The sequence below is a fragment of the Harmonia axyridis genome, chromosome 1, assembly GCF_914767665.1.
Source record: "Harmonia axyridis chromosome 1, icHarAxyr1.1, whole genome shotgun sequence".
In the NCBI taxonomy this organism is placed as follows: Eukaryota; Metazoa; Arthropoda; class Insecta; order Coleoptera; family Coccinellidae; genus Harmonia; species Harmonia axyridis.
In genome coordinates, this window is record NC_059501.1 from 3,571,245 (window position 1) to 3,592,944 (window position 21,700).

The 21,700-nt window shown below is 35.0% G+C and overlaps 1 protein-coding gene across 7 annotated transcripts in view; it reads right to left on the minus strand.

Moving 5' to 3' along the window:
* Positions 1–21,700, minus strand: part of LOC123683260 — a 77,219-nt gene that overhangs the window by 45,147 nt on the left and 10,372 nt on the right. For 2 of the 7 annotated variants that reach the window (XM_045622228.1, XM_045622213.1), the window contains exon 1: positions 17,770–18,016. The exons of the other annotated variants lie outside the window; for them this stretch is intronic. The gene's annotated coding sequence lies outside the window, so the exon portion shown is untranslated. Of the gene's footprint in view, positions 1–17,769; positions 18,017–21,700 lie in introns of those variants that run through there. 7 annotated transcript variants of the gene reach the window in all.

Consider the following 21,700-nt stretch of genomic DNA (forward strand, 5'->3'; position numbering starts at 1 on the left):
AACTAATTGAACAACTACATCAACATAAAGACAGACGTGAAGGATTAGACACAAAGTTGTCAAATTATTTGATTTATATTAAATAGCCTTCAACAAGTAGACTCATTAAACTTTTATAATTTTACGAAATGATTTTCATAAAACTGGATGAGACAGTCAATTATAGAATCGATAACACAAAATATAAGTCAAGGATATGCTAATTTATTAGACAGATATCGGGAATTTCACAATCAATAAATCTGTTCATAAGGTATTTGAAGATCGTAATTCCTTAATTTATAAATTCAACAAAGTGTTACTGTCAATTTCCAATATTGTCTGAAACTAAATGAACTTTATGGGCCAATATTTTGAATTTTGACTTTGTCATTTTTTATTTATACATATTTGTTTCTTCAACTTATAACGGGTGTTTTTTTATCGAGGTATATAACTTTAAATTGGCATTACTGTTGGCGACTGAACACAAATGACATGAGGAATATCAAGAAATAAAAACATTATTGGTATTATAATCATTTTAAAATGTATCAAACCTATTGGAAAACCTGTTATAACAACTAGAGTCCTGAAATTTTTGTACTCAAATCTATTTCGTTGAATTCTACGAATTTCCCCAGTTGACATGTCCCTTTTTCCGACGAAAAACTTTATGTTATCCCCGAAAACCAAGCCATTATCGTATTAGAACTTTTCTGTTTCCTCCAAAAAGAAATATGAGGTTGAAAAACCTCTGTGGAATTTCTACGAAGCTGTTCGATCATTCTCTGCACTATAATGGGGCGACTGTAGTATGGGGGGGGTGTCTGCGGAAGGGCATGGCACCCTATTTTTCACCCTCTTCATCTGAAAGCTCCGACGAGATGAGCCAGAATTGCATCATCGGTATTTCCAGCATCGATCGCCATTTTATGAGCATCAAGGTGATTGGAAATGTGTCTGCGAGAAATGACGGCAAAATCATGTTTTGAGCTAATTTCGAATTTAAATTCTAGTTTTGAAAGCATACCATATTTTACATATACACTGTTTCCGTAAAGTGTGGAACAAATTCATTTTTAGCTAAAAAGACCATTTGAAGAAATAATGCTGAAACACGTCGATTTTTCATTTTAAGTTAACGTATTTTAAAATAATAATCTAATATACAGGGTGAATTACTTTCGAGTAATTACGTCACCGTCATTTTTTTTTAATGGAACACCCCCATTTTGTCTCAATTTTCCGATTACTCTAGCTGAGTTGATTCCAACAATGTATCACATGTTGATTCCAATTGGTACAGGGTGGACAAAAATAGTTTTGTGTGTGCTCATAAATTAACGCGTAACATTCTTTATATTATGTATATTATGTTATGTTATAATATTACCTATGTAAAGTCATTGATCTATGCGGATAAGCCACAAACCCTTGACCATTTGGAAGACAACATTCGCCGTGTTATTGCCGATATACGGCCACAAATGTCGGAAAAAGTCATCGAAAATTGGACGTCCAGATTGGACTACATCCGAGCCAGCCGTGGCGGTCATATGCCAGAATAGTTATTTATAATACAAGTGCAGAAGGCATTGATATTCTTCCACGAGTTCAAAATTCAAAAACGAGTCACGAAGTGGCGAGTTTTAGAATGAACGAGTGGTAGAATGAGCCTTTTGTACGAGTATTATACATTATTTTCTCTCATTCATTGCATTTTCGTTGAAATTAATGAAATATTTCCATAAATATAATTTAGTGATTTTTGCATTGAAAAATGTTGGTTGGCAGAACTGATTTCTTTAAGGCAAATTGATGAATTGACAGATAAAGCCGTGGCGGAAAGTTCGGAGTACCAACATAGAATAATAAAATATAACCATGAAAACTGTGCGTTTCTGATATATTCTCGCACGATTTTGTTCTACAAGATGTGGAAGAATGAACGGAATAACCACAGAATTAGAGAATAGTTATTCATAATACAAGTGCAGAAGGCATTGATATTCTTCCACGAGTTCAAAATTCAAAAACGAGCCACGAAGTGGCGAGTTTTGGAATGAACGAGTGGTAGAATGAGCCTTCTGTACGAGTATTATACATTATTTTCTCTAATTCATTGCATTTTCATTAAAATTAATGAAATATTTCCATAAATATAATTTAGTGATTTTTGTATTGAAAAATGTTGGTTGGCAGAACTGATTTCTTTGAAGCAAATTGATGAATTGATAGATAAAGCCGTGGCGGAAAGTTCAGAGAACCAACATAGAATAATAAAATATAACCATGAAAACTGTGCGTTTCTGATATATTCTCGCACGATTTTGTTCTACAAGATGTGGAAGAATGAACGGAATAACCACAGAATTAGAGAAATCATATTTAAAATGTAATGCCACAAGATTATCTTGCGGATAAATAAAATTCATGTCAATCGAATAATCCATCGTTGTTTTATTGCAATTTAAAGTTCTATAGCTCTAAAAAAAAACACCCTTTACAAGGTGTGGTAGATTGAACGGATTTGACACATAATTGATGAAATAACTATTTGACATTCTACCTCGTGTACCTATGCGTCTAAAATCAATATAAATTTGATATTCAAATAAAAATGAAAATAATTTCAATTTGTTCAAAAATGTAAATGTGATGATGGGAGTTTTTTGGAATTAAATTTATGATGATTACATGCTCATATTCGTGTAATTAAAATAAATTCTGCTACCGAAATGAAAGCCGAATTTCTGGGAAGACAACCTTGTTGCTATAGTAATTATTTGAAACCAAAATTCTCACGTTCCCAACATATGTTAATCTCATCGTAAAATACAATATTTAAGTGAGATATTATTCTGCTTATTACAAATACACATCAAGAAATACAACATATGGAATTTCCTTTTCTCTGAATCAACATGACACTAAAAAGGACTTCTTTCGCTAATAAACCTATTAATTAGAGGGAAAAAAAATCTGGCAAGTTGAAAGTGAAAGCAAATCCGTTTTATGTCTACATTTCAACGTTCAAACCGATTGTCGTCGGTTTCAGATTGTTGAAAGAGAAATTTGGGCGAAGATTGAATTATCGTTAATTGTGCTATTTAAATATGAAATAACTTCACACTTCCGTGGGTTCTTTTTATTGTGCTCGAAATTGAGTTTAATGTTATAGAAGGCGGTTATTTCGTCATTGTTTCGTAACGTTCATCTGGATTAGGGAAACGAGGATGCGATAACCGAAAAAAATATGCAAATTTTATGCGAAGGTTGATATTTTCTTTGTCACAATAAGTATATTCTGACAAAAATTGACAGAATACAATACGAAAAATATAGTTGAACATCGAACTGATGGAATAATTAGTACTTTTTTTGTTTGCACCGACAAATTCAAAACTTTTCGATTTTTCATTTATTTATTTATTCAACATAATTTTGCTGTTGGAAATGTTGTATATTTAGAATCATTGTAGCAAATGCATTTTTAATGTAAATTTTTTCCCCACGGACTGTTGGAAGTACAGGGTGACTCAAACTACAAAAAAATTGCGTTATTCAGAGATGATTGTGTTGGTGTGAACAGATCTAAAATATTTCCAATGGTCCCCGAGTCGAAAAAACTAAAAATCGAGATTTTCTTTTTTTCTGTATAACTTATTTGTTTCTGGAGATAACTTCACGAAATTCGGTTGCAGGTCATTATCCAATATAGAGATTCTAATGGTGTCGTCAGATTTTTTCTATTTTCCATTCTTTCAAAGACAGAAATCACCACGAAAAAACTGGAAGCCATTGAATTGTGGCTATATATCTAGCAATATTTCTTATAATATACCCCAGGTATTCGAGTATTCTTCTCTTAACTGTATGAACGATTTCCAGGTCTCATATTTTCTGTACAAATAGAGCTCAAACGGTGATTGCGAATCCATAAATCACAACTAACTTATCGAAATCGATACGACAGGTCGAAATCAGAACGTCTGCACCAACACAGCCTTCTATTTTATGCTCAGAAGTTCCATCTGTTCCGAATACCTTCGCTAATTAATACATACAAACCTATAAAGTGCTTCGTAAACAATCGTACGAACGTCTGTGTCGAATTCTGGTACCGATACTACGCTTTCGCGACAACAATGCACGTTTCTGTTATAAATTCGACGTTTCGTGTTTTGAATCAAGGTCCCCAAGATCGGTATTATATGAAAACTGATATAATTTTGCAGTGGTAATTCAATAGTGGATAATTTTGCTGATTATTAAGGTATGTTTCACCCATCAGCATGTTGATGAAGAGGGTTTTCCAAAAGGTTTCATTTTGTATAGCCAGCTATCTGGGCAGCTGTCACTTTTGAAGCTGTCATCTTTTGATATTCGACAAGTAAAAACTACTTCATTACTATAAAAACGAAAAACGCTTCAACAACGCAATGAAATTGTTAAAACTCACTACAAATATGGTAGAAATTTCTTAGGTCTTCTTCTTCTTTAAGTACCTATCCGATTCGAATGTTGGCAATCATAATCTTGTCGGTAGCATCTCGGAACAGTACTCCTGAGCTTTTCCCATACCAGGTTCTAAGGTGATATAATGAAAGATGATATTCTTCTTTTTCTTCCGGGTCCCCTCTTACCTTCTATTTTCCCTTGAATTATATTCTGCAGTAGGGAATACCTCTCTTTATTTCTCATAATATGCCCCAGGTATTCCAGCTTTCTTCTCTTAACTGTATGAACGATTTACAGGTCTTTTCTCATTCTCTCTAGCACTCCTTTATTTTTTACGCTATCCAAGGTATTATGAGCATCCTTCCATTTAGAAGATTGCTATGCAAGGTTTCTTGAACATTCTTCTATATAGAAGAATGCTCAGAATACGTCGCTTGAAAACAACTGAGAATATTGCTGCTGTAGCCTATAGTGTTGACGAAAACCCAGGTTTGTCGATTCCTTCCTTGTCAATCTTGGACACCAAGCATTTCACAAAAGTCATTATACCGCATTTTGCATGAAGAATTAGGTCTCAGGAAGGATTGCCACCTCGTGGCTTTCCGGGTATCAGTCAAACTTTAGTACCTTTTTATTGCCTCACTGATGGGACTCCTGTGATTAAAAATACTGTGATTTTACAATGTAGAGCACAAATTGTGTGAAAACCCCATAAAATTCGGTGGTTTCAAGAGGAAAAATCCATAATTTCGTTTTGAAATGTGCAGTCACTTGGTAGTATTTCCTCTTAAGACTTTTGAAATTAAGTTGACACAAGAACTCAAGCCGGTCGATCACCAGTAACATTATATCTTCGCTGATTGGGTACTTGAAATGCATCAAAATGATTTTAATTTTCATCGAAAAATTATCTTCAGTGATGAAGCCCATTTTCACCTCGGAGGCTACGTTAATAAGCAGAATTGTCGTATTTGGGGCTCGGAAAATCCAAGTATCATCGTTGAAAGCTTCTCCATTCGAAAGTGCCACTGTTTGGTGCGGTTTTAGGGCTGGTGGTGTGATTGGACCTTGCCAAAATCAATTCAAGACCGTAATGATGAATTAGAGGACATACAGTCAAAATACAGCCACTTAGCCACAAATTAATATGCAAATTGGTTATGGAAAAAGGATATCTGGCTGCAATAGTATTTGTCGGAAATGGAAATAAACAACCATTGATTTTTCTTGAAAATAATAGTTTTTTCACATCAAAATGCAACCTCTTATTGGAAAAACTTCGAAATTTTCTCTCAATAACATGTCAAACTGTCATGGCTTGGTCTGCTTTGCCCTCTAGTAGGCATTCATTGAAGCGACTGATTCTTCACATTTCACTTTAGCTAGCGCCAAAAATATAATTTGGCTGTATTTTCTTTCAGGCGTCTTATTTCACCAACGATCAGTACAAACAATTATTTCGAATACTCCCACCAATGCTCCGCTTTCGCGACAACAATTCTGTTATAAATCCAACGTTTCATGTTTTCGATCGGGTTTAAATCAAGGTCCCAAAACCAGCATTCAACGAAAACGAATAGTTTTGCAGTCGGATTTCGAATAATTGTTTACTGGTAACATTTCCAGATTTTTTTGGCAGAATTCCAACACTGTAACTCATTGCGATATGACTTTCTGTTCGAAAATAACAAAGGTCGAATCCTTTGGACCTCTACAACCTTTTTGCAAAGGCGACAGCTACGAAATGTCAACTTTAATGCTCTATTGGAACTTGGAGCAATGTCAGGGCTTCTGGTTTGATATTTATTGGTAGGTCAACTTCTTCGTTGCTTGGATTCTAAGGTCAGTTACGTTGATTTTAAGTGGGTGTTTTACCAATACTCATATCGAAGATGCGTTATTTTTTATTACTATTTCATGCATAGCATTTTCCTACAAGATTTATTTCAAAAAAACTGAATGGAAATAACTATTTTGTTACTGATAGATAACGTATGTCTCAAAAGTTTTGGCATAAATTTCAACTGTATGAAAAAAATTCAAATTTTCATTCTGAAAAATTGCCGTGAACCTTTTTTTTTCGTTTGAAAGTTATATGGAGAATATTATTCCAAATTTTTGAGACATATGTTATTGTATTAGGTGTAAAACTTTGCTTCCGCCGTTTTTCATTAGATGGCTGTAACGGTAAATGGTAGTCGAAATAAATAGATCGTAAAGTTTTTACAATTAGCTTAGGTATTTGTAAACCTAATGCTATCAAAATATTAGTCGATTTGTGTCTGCACCATAAAGTTATTCTCGATTGAACATGTCAGCTTACGAGCTTAATTCTCGTAATTTGCGGAAGGTTTAAATTTTCTGCTTTAATATGAAGAAATCTGTGGTCGAGGCTCGTCGAATGCTCTCAAATACCTATGGGGAGGCCGCTATTAGTAAAAGAATGTTCTGAGAGTGGTTTCAAAGCTTCAAGAACGGTGATTTTGACGTCGAAGACCTGCATAGCGGTGAAAAAGAGAAGGTTTCCAAAGATGCAGAATTGGGGGCATTATTTCATCAAGACTCGTGCCAAACGCAACAAGAATTAGCAGGATCATTGAGAGTGACGCAACAAGCCATTTCGAAACTCCTGAAAGTCATGGGAATGATTCAGAAGCAAGGAAATTGGATGTCGTACGAATTGAAGCCGAGAGATGTCGAACGGCGTTTGTTTGCTTGTCAACATCTGCTTGCAAGGCAAAGATGAAAGGGATATCTGCATCACATTGTGACTAGAGACGAAATATGGGTTCATTTGATAATCCCAAGTGCAGAAAATCATGGGGATATCCCGACAATGCTTCCACGTCGATGGCCAAAACGAATATTCACGGTTCCAAGGTCATGCTCATATTTGGTGGGACTAGCTCGGCGTAGTGTATTTTGAGTTGTTACAACCGACTGAAAATATCACAGGCTTTCGTTATCGAACGAAATTAATGCGTTTGAGCCGAGATGTGAAAGACAAACTCAACACGAGTGGTGAAGTCATACTTGAAAACGTTGAAATGGGAAGTCCTACCCATCCCCCGTATTCTTCAGACTTCCTCTTCGGACAATCACTCCTTTAGATCAATGACACACGGCCTGGCTGACCAGCACTTTCGGTCTTATGAAGAAGTAAAAAATTGGATCGATTCATGGATCGCTTCAAAAGGTCAGTTTTTTCAATTCGGGATTTGTACGTTGCCTGAAAGATGGGAGAAAGTAGTGGCCAGCGATGGACAATAATAATAAATGTATAACCAGTTTTTTTTCAATAATGCCTATATAATGCTAATGTAAGTTAAAGCAGAAATTAATGTTCTACAGCAATCACTTTTTGTAGCGAATGCAAATAGCTTTCATGGTATTCGAGAAATGCACTAGACGCTCAACCTTATTTCGTATTATTGACAACAATGAGTTTCACAAGTTAAATGATTTCTAAGAACAGTTATATTCATGACTTCATAATAGAACTTCGAGTGAAGAGTCCAAGCCGAGGTCCAAGCACTTATATTTTGGGCTAGCATCCAGAACAGTTAGCCAAGTATTCTTTTCTCGGAAGCCTTTTCCTCAAGATGCTACCCTACAGACATAAATCTTCAATTCTTAAAAAATTCAGACCTTCTTGTTTTACATTTTTTTTACGTAGCCAACCGATCAACTGAGTACGTAATCATAATATAAGCGAGGAACAAAAATAAAGACAGACATTGTGCGTTGAGATCTTGATATCGGTACATAACATGTATCAACCACTCCTCCAAGAATCGTTGGAGTAGAAAATTGCCGCATACCACATGATAAATAGTAATCAATTAGTGGCGTTCATAATTTACTTATTGACAAGCAGTTGTTAAGTCTTGGTTGTTCAGAGGGGCTCAATACAACGTATAAGTACAAAAATTCCAGGAAAATACTGACACCGATTGAGAAGCTAAGCTATAGGTATTTGAATAAATTAATTCTTTCGAATAAGAATGCTTGATTAGGAACTCAATGGTTTAATAGAGATGTTTATCACTTGTGTTAGATGTCAAATTGACGTCTGATTCAAACGTGCTTCTATGAATATTTATTTTCAACAGATTTGACATAAATTGACGTCTAATTCATCAATTAGGATTGGATTATAGGTAAATGTAGCTATTGGGTTTGTAAGTGGGCGAAATATGATTAGAAGTTCCGTTCGAAGTTTCGTTTTCCTGTCAATTTCAAAACTGCAGGTTCAATCGAAATGACTGTTTCAAGCTCCATGCAAAATTTCATCTTAATTGTATAACCAGAACCAGAAAAAATTCAAGAATAATTTCGTTACTTCAAAACCGACGCTGCTCAGATTATGTCAGTAGGTATAAGGCAATTCTTTTCTTTTTATTTAGCTAAGGTAAACATAATGCCAACGAAATATAAGTCGATTTGTGTCTGCATCATAAAGTTATTCTCGATTAAACATGTCAGCTCACGAGACATATTCGGGAGGTTTTAATTTTCTTATTCAATATGAAGAAATCTGCGGCTGAGGCTCATCGAATACTCCCAAATACCTATGGTGAGGCCGCTATTAGTGAAAGAACGTGCCTAGAGTGCTTTCAATGCTTCAAAAACGGTAATTTTGACGACGAAGACCAGCATGGCGGTGGAAGAGAGAAGGTTCTCGAAGATGCAGAATTGGAGGCATTACTTGATCAAGACTCGCGTCAAATGCAACAAGAATTGAAAGGATCATTGCAAGGGACGCAACAAGCCATTTCAAAACACCTGAAAGTCATGGGAATAATTCAGAAACAAGAAAATTCGGTGCCGTACTAGTTGAAGGCGAGAGATGTTGACCAGCGTTTGTTTGCTTATGAACAGCTGCTTGCAAGGCGAAGACGAAAGAGATTTCTGTATCGCATTGTTACTGGAGACGAAAAATGGGTGTATTACGTCAATGCCAATCGTAGAAAATCATGGGGATATCCCGGCCTGGCTTCCACGTCGACAGCCAAACCGAATATTCACGGTTCCATGATTATGCTCAGTATTTGGTGTGACCAGATCAGCGCAGCAAAAATGAAACAATCACAGGCGATCGTTATCGAACGAAATTAATGCGTTTGAGCCGAGAATTGAAAGACAAACGGCCGCAATACAACGAGAGACATGATAAAGTGATATTACCCAGACGTTCCTCCCTCGGACTATCACTTGTTTCGATCAATGCCACACGGTCTGGTTGACCAGCACTTCCGGTCTTATGAAGTGAAAAAATGGATTGATTTAAGAGATGACCAGTTTTTTCAAAGCGGAATTTGAACGCTGGCCGAAAAATGTCAGAAAGTAGTGGCCAGCGATGGACAATACTTTGAATCTTAAATGTAAAACCAGTTTTTGAAAATAAAGCCTCGAATGTCGAAAAAACGCCGGAAGCAAAGTTGTATGCCTATGAAGTTTTGTCGTATCAGCTTTCGATTTCTAGAAAAAATTTCAAACAATTCTCTTATAATCCTCAGGAAAATCCAAATTATCATAAAGATCCAGTTAGCAAGCTGTGATGAATAAATTAATTATATATGTTGGTATTTGTTTACCTATCAATATGAAGCGAGTATTAATAAAGAATAAAGATTCGATAAACTGGAAATGTAATCATCACAAAAAAGTAGGACTACAAAAAAAACAGTGTATCTCGAAAACAAAGCGTTTGCGGGCCCATGTTTATAGGACTTTCTTTCATGAAATTCTCCGAGGAATCTCTCATTTTCTTTTATACCTTCAATTCGGGAACACCCTATATAGTGTTCCTCAAGGGCGCAATTGGAGAAGGAATTAACGAGCGATCAAAAGCTCCTGACTTTGCTCGAGTGCTTTTCGTATTCTTTTTCATTTTGTAAGTATCTCTCTGTTGAAAACCCAGTAGATTTGGAATATTTATAGACATAGCAATGAATTAGCGGTGTTAAACATTTGCAGAGCTAATTTTTTCAAAAGTTATGGTCAAGATCATGACCATAACGTCCAGATGTCGACGTAACCCAATCCCCAATGACCATAACCACACCACATACGTTCAAAGATCAAGAGAAAAGCTGCCATAACTTCGACAAATAGGTACAAATGTTTCTGTTATTGCATAATGTGACCATTGCCCCGTTTTTCTACATCGGTGAAAGTGTTATCACATTAGCAGTGTAGTTTCTAATCGTCGTCAGCTAAACCTTCGTCAAATAAGGATGTCTCAACCCAATTCTTAAATGGCAAAACGAGCGAGTATCTGCTGCCAGTAGTCATCGATCAAAATCAACGTTCTTATGTTCTCTCGACGACATTGTGATGTTGTGAGGCTTGCAATGTAAGTCGAGACTTGAATCTGTTTATGCGTATCTGAGTATAAATCACTAGCGAGAGAGATCTGTTTGTTTGAAGAACGTGGAATTTTTAACACAGCATCTCTGTGAAAAGACATAAATTTTGTTGTTTTAACTTGGGCGCTGAGATGTTTGTCGACGATTTGAATGCTCTTCTTCAGCTTGTTTTGGAATTCGAATTGATTAAACACTGAATTTTTTAAGATTTGGGTTAATTATTTTCATGAATAAACATTTGGAATCGTTCAAGAGAATAAATTCACACTATGGTTTATAATTTTCTCTTTCAACGCCTAATATCTCCACTCATGAAGAAAATATAGGAAAATATCAAGGAATGAATATTTCTCGGAATATTCTTATATCTAATATCTTTCCTTAAAGATTTGAGTTATTTTTCGAGGACCTAATTAATCAAAATGAAAAATATGCCTTCTTTTCACTTTCCGCTCATCTTACAGAATAACTCACTTGGTATGCTTTTCGATTAGGGATTCATTAAGCCATTTTAACTTGACTTGAAAATCAAGCTCGTGAAAAACTACATACTTGAACTTGACTTGACTGTATTTTAGATATTTATTGCATGACTTGATATTAACTGAGCTCGATATTACTTGAGCTTGATATGCACGCGTCGCACGGCATATATTTCTGCAATCTCGTGCGCGCTTAGATTAAATAAGGGGATTCCTCGAGCGCCGAGAGACTGAAGCATTCGCCAGTGTGACTTCATTAGTAGTATTATCACATTTCTATGAAATCTATCGGTAGATTTTGGTAGTTTCAGAAATATCTTTGCAAATTTGGCCAAAATGGCCAAGGATTTTTTATCAACGCCAGCATCTTCAGCTCCTGTTGAACGACAATTTTCCAGAGTTGATGCACTACAGTTACAAAAACCTGCAATAGGTTAGGCAACAAATCTATAAGATTTAAGATAACTCATGTGTCTAAGATCCTGGATGGAAAATTATGAAATCAAATAAAGCCTGGAGGATTCTCAATATTAAGAAACTTTAAAACCTCTTATTGGAAAACCCTGCATTTCAAGGATATGATGATCAATTTTAACTTAGGAGAGATCTGTATCTTCGCTAATACTACTTTCTGATGTAATTATATCTTCAATTAGAGGTGTTTGAACTCCATACTCCAACTAAAGTTAGACGGAAAAATCGAGCGAAAAGTTCTTACTTTCTGTTTGGTAGCGTGTTGATTATTTGTCAATACTTCAATTCTTGGCATATTGAGGCTGCACATGCAATCTAGTTGTCTTATCCGATAACTCATTAGATATAATTACGATTTTCATCACGACGTTCACACAAAAATATCTTGTTTTTGCGGTAGTACAGTTTTCACGCGAATAACATAAAACATCCAGAGAAATCTCTGTTGAGTTTAATCACCTATAATTAAGTGTTATCATTATATTATGTTTACGACATAACTTACATACCTTTATGTGAAACATTCCGCAGATTTTACATAGAGATTTAGTGTTTGCACATCTATAGAAACAATATTGGAAAATTTATCATATATGTACAGGGTGGGCAAATAAACGAGGTAAGCGGCTATATCTCAGGATCCACTCATCGTAGAGACTTGCGGTAAAAATTTTTACCACTAAAGTTTACACTGGAAATTGTTTTGAAGTTCATACCTCTACCGCTAGAGGGCGTAATAGCTACCGTCGAGTAGAAAAATTAATTTTACTTGAAAATGTTTCATATGAAGTTGAAGGAAAAATATTATCACTGTAATCCTTGTAAAATTCTCTATCTTTTTGAATTGTCACTTTCGATTTTACGACATCAATTAAGGGTAGGGGAAAGGGAGAAATCTGACTGATTGAAATGCCTGTAACTTCAGTTTGGCTCAACATTTTTGAGCAAATTAGATCTCGTCTGAGAGATAATATCTTGTTGATTGAGGACAAAATATATTCATGATGAAGTGGTTTTTGCTGCTTTCGATAGGGGGCGCTAAGTCAGAATTTCATTGTTTTGTTCATTTTACTCCGAAATTTCGAATGTAATGATAGGGATTTTTTTAACAGAAACAGAAATTCCATCAAATTTGTGTGAAAAAACCAAAAGGTCCCAAAGCGATAGCTTCAGGCGTTCTGGAGTTAAGGCCGAAAAAAGATATTATTTAACTGATGCACTGAAAAATTAAATTGTCTTTTTTCGGCCATAACTCAGAACGCCTGAAGCTATCGCTTTGCGACCTTTTGGTTTTTTCATACAAATTTGATGGGATTTCTGTTTCTGTCAGAACTTAAAGACACAATTTGGCTTTTCGCAGTGCATCAGTTGAAGAATATCTTCTTTCGGCCATAACTTCAGAACGCCTGAAAGTATCGCTTTGCGACCTGCAGGGTTTTTCATGCGAATTTGATGGAACTTCTGATTTTGTTAAGAAAGTCCTGTCTTTACACTCGAAATGTCGGAGTAAAATGAACAAAACAATGAACTTATGACTTAGCGCCCCTTATCGAAAGCAGCAAAAACAAATTTATCATGAGTATATTTTGTCCTCAATCAACAAGATATTATCTCTTAGACGAGATCTAATTTGCTCAAAAATGTTGAGCCAAACTGAAGTTACAGGCATTTCAATCAGTCAGATTTCTCCCTTTCACCTACCCTTATTTGATGTCGTAAAATCGAAAGTGACAATTCAAAAAGATAGAGAATTTTCCAAGGATTACAGTGATGATATTTTTCCTTCAACTCCATATTTTTTCGAGTAAAATTCTTTTTTCTACTCGACGATAGCTATTACGCGCCCTAGCGGTAGAGGTATGAACTTCAAGACAATTTCCAGTGTGTTTTCTTGTAGGTACACTTTAGTGATAAAAAATTTTACCGCAAGTCTGTACGATGAGTGGATCCTGAGATATAGCCGCTCACCTCGCTTATTTGCCCACCCTGTACATAGAGTGGAATTTGAAATGTTTTGTGAAAGTGAAGCGAGCCTAATTTTTCTTTTAAATCGACCAGATATAATTGTTATTGTCTATTTTTAAATCTACTTTGATGTTGAGTTGACAAAGCAAGATAGATCGAGACTCAACATTCGAAAATTACAGACATTGTGACTAATAAATCGAAAATTAACTATCTAGAAGTGAATCAATGAATTTTCCACCTATCCACCTCGAAGGACCAATGTTAGTTTCTATGGAATTACGGAAGATGAGGGTTGGTAGCCCTGCTTTCCCACACACCCATCCTCTAAACTCTTACTTCCCCTAACCTAGGATTGATCAGGAAAGCATCCCTCTTCCATGCGACAGGGATGTAGGGGAAGGTTTGAAGGGGATGATATACGAGGGTATAAAAATAATTACGCTGACAAATAAGGGTGTAGCTTGATTGGGGTTTTCACACCGTCAGTGTTTTTGCTTGATGAGTAAGAGAAATGTTACAATTAGACTGTATTATTGAGAAAACGTGTGAATTAATATTCATCTGTGTTGTGGTTCATTATTTCCAATAATGAGAGAAATTTGTAAAAGATGGTATCGATTTATATGAAGTTTTTCACTTTACTTTAAAGAGTTGGTCATTGCCGAAGGTTGTTTTTTATTAATTTCTTTGAAATAGAAAGAAAAATTGGATTTCGAACATACATTTAGTTTTTTATGACAATTCACATTCAAAAAGTCCAATCCTGAAAAGTGGTGGGATCTCAAAGATGCTGAGGAGAGATGAGCAACGGGTGTTTTTTTCGAGGTATATAACTTGAAGTTGGCATTACTGTTCAAGATGGCCACCGATTTGACAGCTGTCAAGTGATTCATTCTCAGTTTGGTTTGGCAATTCATCATGAATATACTCACGCCTGAACAACGCTTGCAAATAGTGCAATTTTATTTCGAAAATAATGGTTCTGTGCGGAATACGTATCGCGCACTACGTCCATTTTATTTTGTTTAGCGATGAAGCGCACTTCTGGTTGAATGGCTACGTCAACAAACAAAACTGTCGCATTTGGAGTGAAGCTAATCCTCAAGTGAATGTCGAAACACCGTTACATCCAGAAAAACTGACTGTTTGGTGCGCTTTATGGGCTGGTGGAATCATTAGTCCGTACTTCTTCAAAAACGATGATGGTCAGAACGTTACAGTCAATGGTGATCGGTATAGAGCCATGATTACTAACTTTTTCATTCCTGAATTGAACAACCATGATGTCCAGGAGCTGTGGTTCCAACAAAACGGCGCAACATGTCACACAGCTCGTGCCACAATCGATTTATTGAAAGACACGTTTGGTGACCGCCTAATTTCACGTTTTGGACCTGTGAATTGGCCTCCAAGATCTTGTGATTTAACACCGCTAGACTACTTTCTGTGGGGCTATGTAAAGTCATTGGTCTATGCGGATAAGCCACAAATCCTTGACCATTTGGAAGACAACATTAGCCGTGTTATTGCCGATATACGGCCACAAATGTTGGAAAAGGTCATCGGAAATTGGACGTCGAGGTTGGACTACATCCGAGCCAGCCGTGGCGGACATATGCCAGAAATCATATTCAAAATGTAATGCCACAAGATTATCTTGCGGATAAATGAAAATCATTTCAATCAAATTATCCATCGTTGTTTTATTGCAATTTAAAGTTCTATAGGTCTAAAAAATCACCCTTCAGTTAAACTTTGGCAGATCATGAGAATGCCGCGTGGTATAAACCCCTCTTAATTATTCCATTTCATCGAAAAGAGATTACTTCGAAGGAAACAAGCAGAAATAAGATTTATAAAATATATTCAATCAATTAGTCTCATTACCAGCAGGAACCTCACCATCAAAAGATGCTGAAATTCAGCCAGCGAGAAGGTTACAACATCAATAATTCAAACAATAATTACTGTTCTGTTTATTAGCCAAGGTCCATTCCTTTAATTGTTGGCCACTCTAGGACGGTCGCTACCATTTGAATTTCAAACGTTAAAAACTATATGGGAGTTGATAGAAACGCGTCCAATCAGTTCAATTTTTTTAAGAGTTAATCAAACCCGTTTTCTAGTTGCCAATCTGGTTTTAATATCATTTCTTTGGCGTTAATGACAACCGAATATATAAGATACGTCATTGGCGATCTGCAAAAGAAATCAGTTCATGCTGAAATTTATGTGGACGACAATCTGAAATTGAGATTCTCGTAAAGATTGGCTGTAATGTTTTGTTCGCGCGTGTATAAATATGATTGATAATGATATTAGTTACATAACATTTTTGTAGCCGAGTTTCGATAGAAGTTGTCAATAAATAAACATACGTTGTTAGTTAATTGGGTAATAGTTTACGAATAGTTGCAGTTGTTTTGTACAAAACTTTGTATTGAAGTCGGCGACTTCAAAAAGACGACAAATATCATTTTTGTATCTATTTCCTATAGTTGTTGTTTCCGTCATTTTGTTTATTATATCATATCACGAACCTTTGGAATTGTTTTCGAAACAATATTTCTAATTATTTCTGAAATTGTCACCGTAAAGAGCTTTTGATGTTGAAGAATTGAAAACGGAATAAAACAAGTAAAACACTGAATTAAATGGAAAGTTTTGATAATACGATACTCCTGAAATTTAGCATGAACCTTCGAATAATTATTTTATATCAACGAACTAAATTTTACTGCTTTGTTACAGAAATATTGTGAATTTTTTTTCCATAATCTCTGGAATTTTCTATGTATGCTGTGTATTATTTTTTTTATATTTCTTATGCGTTTTGTATTCAGTTGTTCTGAGAGTTGTTCATGTCATTTAACTATTGAAAGATACAGTATTCAACAACGATTTGGAATTGTCCGAGGAATTGTCAATAAACCTTTGTGTACAATACGTTGAAAAATGAGTCAACGTTTTGAGATTATTATCCGAAATTCTCCTTGACTTTTCTATGGTTCTCGTAACACCATGAAGCTTAAAATTGTAACCCTACATCCAAATGAAAATCTGCGGTTTTAAAATTAACAGCAGCTCAAAATGTTGATCAGCCATATTTACGGAACCCTTATTCCCATTATTTCCATTAACGAACTAAACCTCAATAATCGAGATCCGAACCTACCCCAAAAATTTCAAGTTTCTGAGTTGTTCCGTTCGTGAGTTATCGTTTTTACGACCCGGACGGACAGAATCAATTTTGAGGACATATTCGTCACAGCGGGTCGAACTTTATCGTTTGAGACCATTCCCGACTAAAAAAGAAAAAATTAGGGATATTGTAAGGATATGTGCGATCTGCGAAGAAAAAAACAATGTATGTGTAAATTGAATGAATCTACATTTTTTTGGCACTTGGGAGGTTCTCATAACTTATATCGTCTGCATAAAAAGGCGCTTTGTATTCTAGTTGTATAATTGGCAAAATTGCAGCATTTTAGGTTGATTGTTCATAATAATCATTTTGATGAATATAGTATAGTATGCTTTCCTTTTTCAACATCTGAGAAAACAGTTCCAATGTTTAGTATACACTAGATTTTTTTGAGATTGAAAATTACCTTAAAATATTGTTCACCAACAAAAAAAAGTAAATAAAAGGAGGTGAATGTGAAGTTAGCAGACATCATTTGTTTTCACTTCAAATTGTTGAATGCTAAAATTAATAATTTTATTTATTTTAACTTTCAAGAATTTGATTACAGAAGAAGTGACAGGTCTATTTTATATGTAGCTTTTAGTCGAATGGATTTTCTGGAAATAAATCATAGAATTTATTTTGCTGAAATTCAAGAATAATCTTCCTTCAAACGTCACAACATTGCTTTGTTTACTTTTGTTGTGGACACAAAATGAGATTGAAACATGTGAAAAATATGCTGAAATTTAGTGATGCCTCCCAACAAAACATCCACCAAAAAATAAATAAATGAAAAAATAAAAACGAAAAAAATAAAATCAAAAAAAAAATAAAAAATTACCATATCAAAACATAATCCTAAAAATCCGTATGTCATAATCCAAACATAATACCGGCAGATCACAGAAGCGATTATCTCACATGTTCGCGGAACTTCCGTTGACCGGCCGATACAGAACAAAACACGGTCGGAAAAGCGCTCGGCCAACTGGGATCAGCTCTCGGAAAAACCGGTGAGTCATAAAACGATGGGAAATCGCCCCGGAACGAACGTCCTCGCACAACTGAAGCGAACCGCGATAACTGACAGACGGAACCCACCGTCTATGTGACGCACGGACGGACGGACGCCTGGTGGGGATGAGTATGCAGTTGCTGCGCCTGCAACTTTGCCTCAAATCCGCGGTTCAGATAGCTGATGATCCGAAACGCGCGATCCTGATATTTTGTATGGAAGAGTAAGAAAAACATTGTTTTCTATGGTTATTATGCAAGAGTTTGATTGATGTTCGCCTTGAGACCGATGACGGATTACTATGTTATTTTTTTTCTAGATAGAGTTTTTCATCACGAATCGAACAAGATTTACTCCAATGTTGGGTAAGGTATAGTTTGGGAGATATGATTTTTTGAAAATTGCACGTCGGTTCATCGTGATTCTGACGTTTCAATGTTAGGTTCGGTGTTTGTTGACAGGTTACCATAGAAAATTCAGTTTCTTCTTTTTTAATTGAAGTACTATGAAGTCAAATAGGAGATTCTTCTTTGATATTATCGTAGGTAATTGCACAAGTGCATCAAAATTACCGATAATTTTGCATGACAGCGTGTTGTCATAAAAACTGCCATAGATTCGAACTGTGTAAGATGCATAGAAACTATGCATCTATGAACAGAACAATTATCGCAGTGCAGTTTCGCTTCCTACAATGCAATTATCGCTGTAATTTTCGATAATTGTTCTCCAGATACATAGAATTTTTGACAGGAGGGAAATATTCGTAAGTAATTGCACAAGTGAATTAAAATTACCGATAATTTTGCATGACAGCGTGTCGTCATGAAAACTGCAGAAGTTCATTTTCATTTTTGGAGAAAGAGCCCGACACCGAAGGTGGAGGAATATACCCCTCCTGTCAAAAATTCTATGTATATGGAGAACAATTATCGAAAATTACAGCGAATATTTCCCTCCTGTCAAAAATTCTATGTATCTGGAGAACAATTATCGAAAATTACAGCGATAATTGCATTGTAGGAAGCGAAACTGCACTGCGATAATTGTTCTGTTCATAGATGCATAGTTTCTATGCATCTTACACAGTTCGAATCTATGGCAATTCCATTCTAAAATAAGTTTGACAGGTAATGTAACAGTTTATTCGGGAAATATTCCCCCGAATTACACTCGTGCATCAAAATTTCCGGATAATTTCGCATTCCAGCGTGTTTTCTTTGAAAAACTGCATTCGGTCATTTTCATTTTTGGAGAAAGAGCCCTCCACCTTCGGTGTCGGGCTCTTTCTCCAAAAATGAAAATGAACTCATGCAGTTTTTATGACAACACGCTGTCATGCAAAATTATCGGTAATTTTGATGCACTTGTGCAATTACTTACGATGATTGCATTGTAGGAAGCGAAACAGTACTACGATAATTGTTCTGTTCATAGATGCATAGTTTCTATGCATCTTACACAGATCGAATCTATGGCAATTCCATTCTACATCAATTTGACAATTGATGTAACAGTTTATTCGGGAAATATTCCCCCGAATTACACTCGTGCATCAAAATGACCGGATAATTTCGCATTCTAGCGTGTTTTCTTTGAAAAACTGCATTCGGTCATTTTCATTTTCGTTAAAATTTCTCAATTCAGCGGAGATAATCAGTTATTACCTACTATCTAATTAATATACCACTTGTTTCTACACTAACCAAGAAATTTAATTATATCTTCAAATTCTTGAGTATTTCACTTATCCTGACATAAACTTATTAGATAATACACCACTCAACATTTGGAACGTAGCCTTACCTAACCTAAACTAACCGTATAATTTTCGTCAAAGAACTAAATGAAATATTGAGGAACTGTTTCGATTATTATATATTCAATTTTCAATTAATGCAGACTAAATAATTCGTTTACAATAAGACGAATAGTGAGCCGATTAACTGAATCGAATCCATGGATTATCCTCAAATTTATCTCATTATTCACAAATTAGCACTGATTTTGAGAAAATAATTTAACAGTTCCTGAAAGTGGTTGAAGCGCGTATCTTTTCATGAATAATGGCATAACCTACTCAACATAAATGACATAAGAAATGTCAAAATATAATACACACAATTCCATAAAGTGAATTTTCATACACAACTGTAGAGATGAAGAAATAACTTCAAAATTTACTGATAATAGACCTAATAAAGCCAAGTTCAAACTAATTACGAATATTACGAATTTGATAATGTTAGCGCCATGTTTAGAAACATATTCTGCATATTTGATTTACATGTATAGGGGTAGAATAAAAGAACATGGTAGAATTTAAGATTGTCTACCCAAGTCTTTGTTCTATATCAAAACAAAGCAGTTGTTTTTTTCTGATTTATCATCCCCATTCATTTCAATGATTAGAAACAATGATACTTTTGCCAACATTACCATACTAAAAAAAAATATTTGATTATTTCGTGAAGAATTTAATCACCTTATTGTTATTTTTATCAAGTTTTCCTAATTACGAGTATATTGTTCTAATACAATATAATCTAACTAACCTCAAACATTCAACTCCATTCTTTCAAGACGGAAATTATGACAAATATTCCGATTAGAGGAGGAAAATTCTCGTTATTTCTTTTCGTAATGACTACTCCTTGTAAATTAATAATTGTTTAATCATTTTTTCATAGACGATAAATCGCTAATTGTTAAAAATGTTACAACAACCGCATTCACATAAGAAACTAGATCAAAGCCAGATATAAACCATTATAACTGCTGAAAAATGAGATCTTCAGTTCATATCTTCGTATAGTCCGATGGAATAAAATTTATTAATTCAAGTCAGTCTAATGAATTCAAAACTATGCTGTCAGTTTCTGTTCAGTTATTCATGAGATAAAACCGAGAGATACCTAAGATAGGGAATGTTTTTCTCAATAACTATTGCTTAAACCGGTCAAGATATTAAAATTAAATCTGGTGGATTTTAAGAGGTAGTTACTACTCATTTACCTATTGACATAGAATCATTTTATATCCTTATTGGCGCGCAGAAAAAAAAATACCACGGCACTGAGATATTTTGAAGTATATATCATTTTTGAATTCCTCATTCATTTTGTGATAAAAAAAAATCCTCATGCCTTTTTTCGTATATGGGACGCCATTTTAAAGCAAAAAATTAACGCGTATTTTTCATTTCTTTAAAAAATTATTTATTTTTAGATATGATAGTTCTTGATAACGTATTGAAGTTAAGATGTTTTATTTTTTTGCATACAAACGGCGCCCCATACAAAACAAGAGAAATTTTTCGTCGCAAATTGAAAGAGCAATTCAAAAACCTAACCTAACCATATTTAGTTTGGAATATCTCAGTGGCGTAACATTTGCAGAATCACCTCCTGAAGCATGTGTTACTTATTCTCTAAAAACCTGTTTAAGTTGGTGTACAAGCTCTATTTAGTATCAGTTGATAAAAATCAAGAAAGGTAAATTGAAATAATTAGAGTATTTGCACAGTTTGTAATAATATCCATTGATTTCCCTTGATTCCCCCTCAAATTGCCAAAAGAGTTATCTATTAATATTGAAAAACTTGTGGGAATTAATTTTTTTAACTTCGATTTTAAGTTTCTTTCTGTGTTTTACGGAAGTCACAGACAACTCCACACAGTTAGGAATTGCGGGTTTACCTCATTTCAAGTTCTTCCTTGATAACTCTTAGAGTATTCATTTTAGGTATAGGACTTAC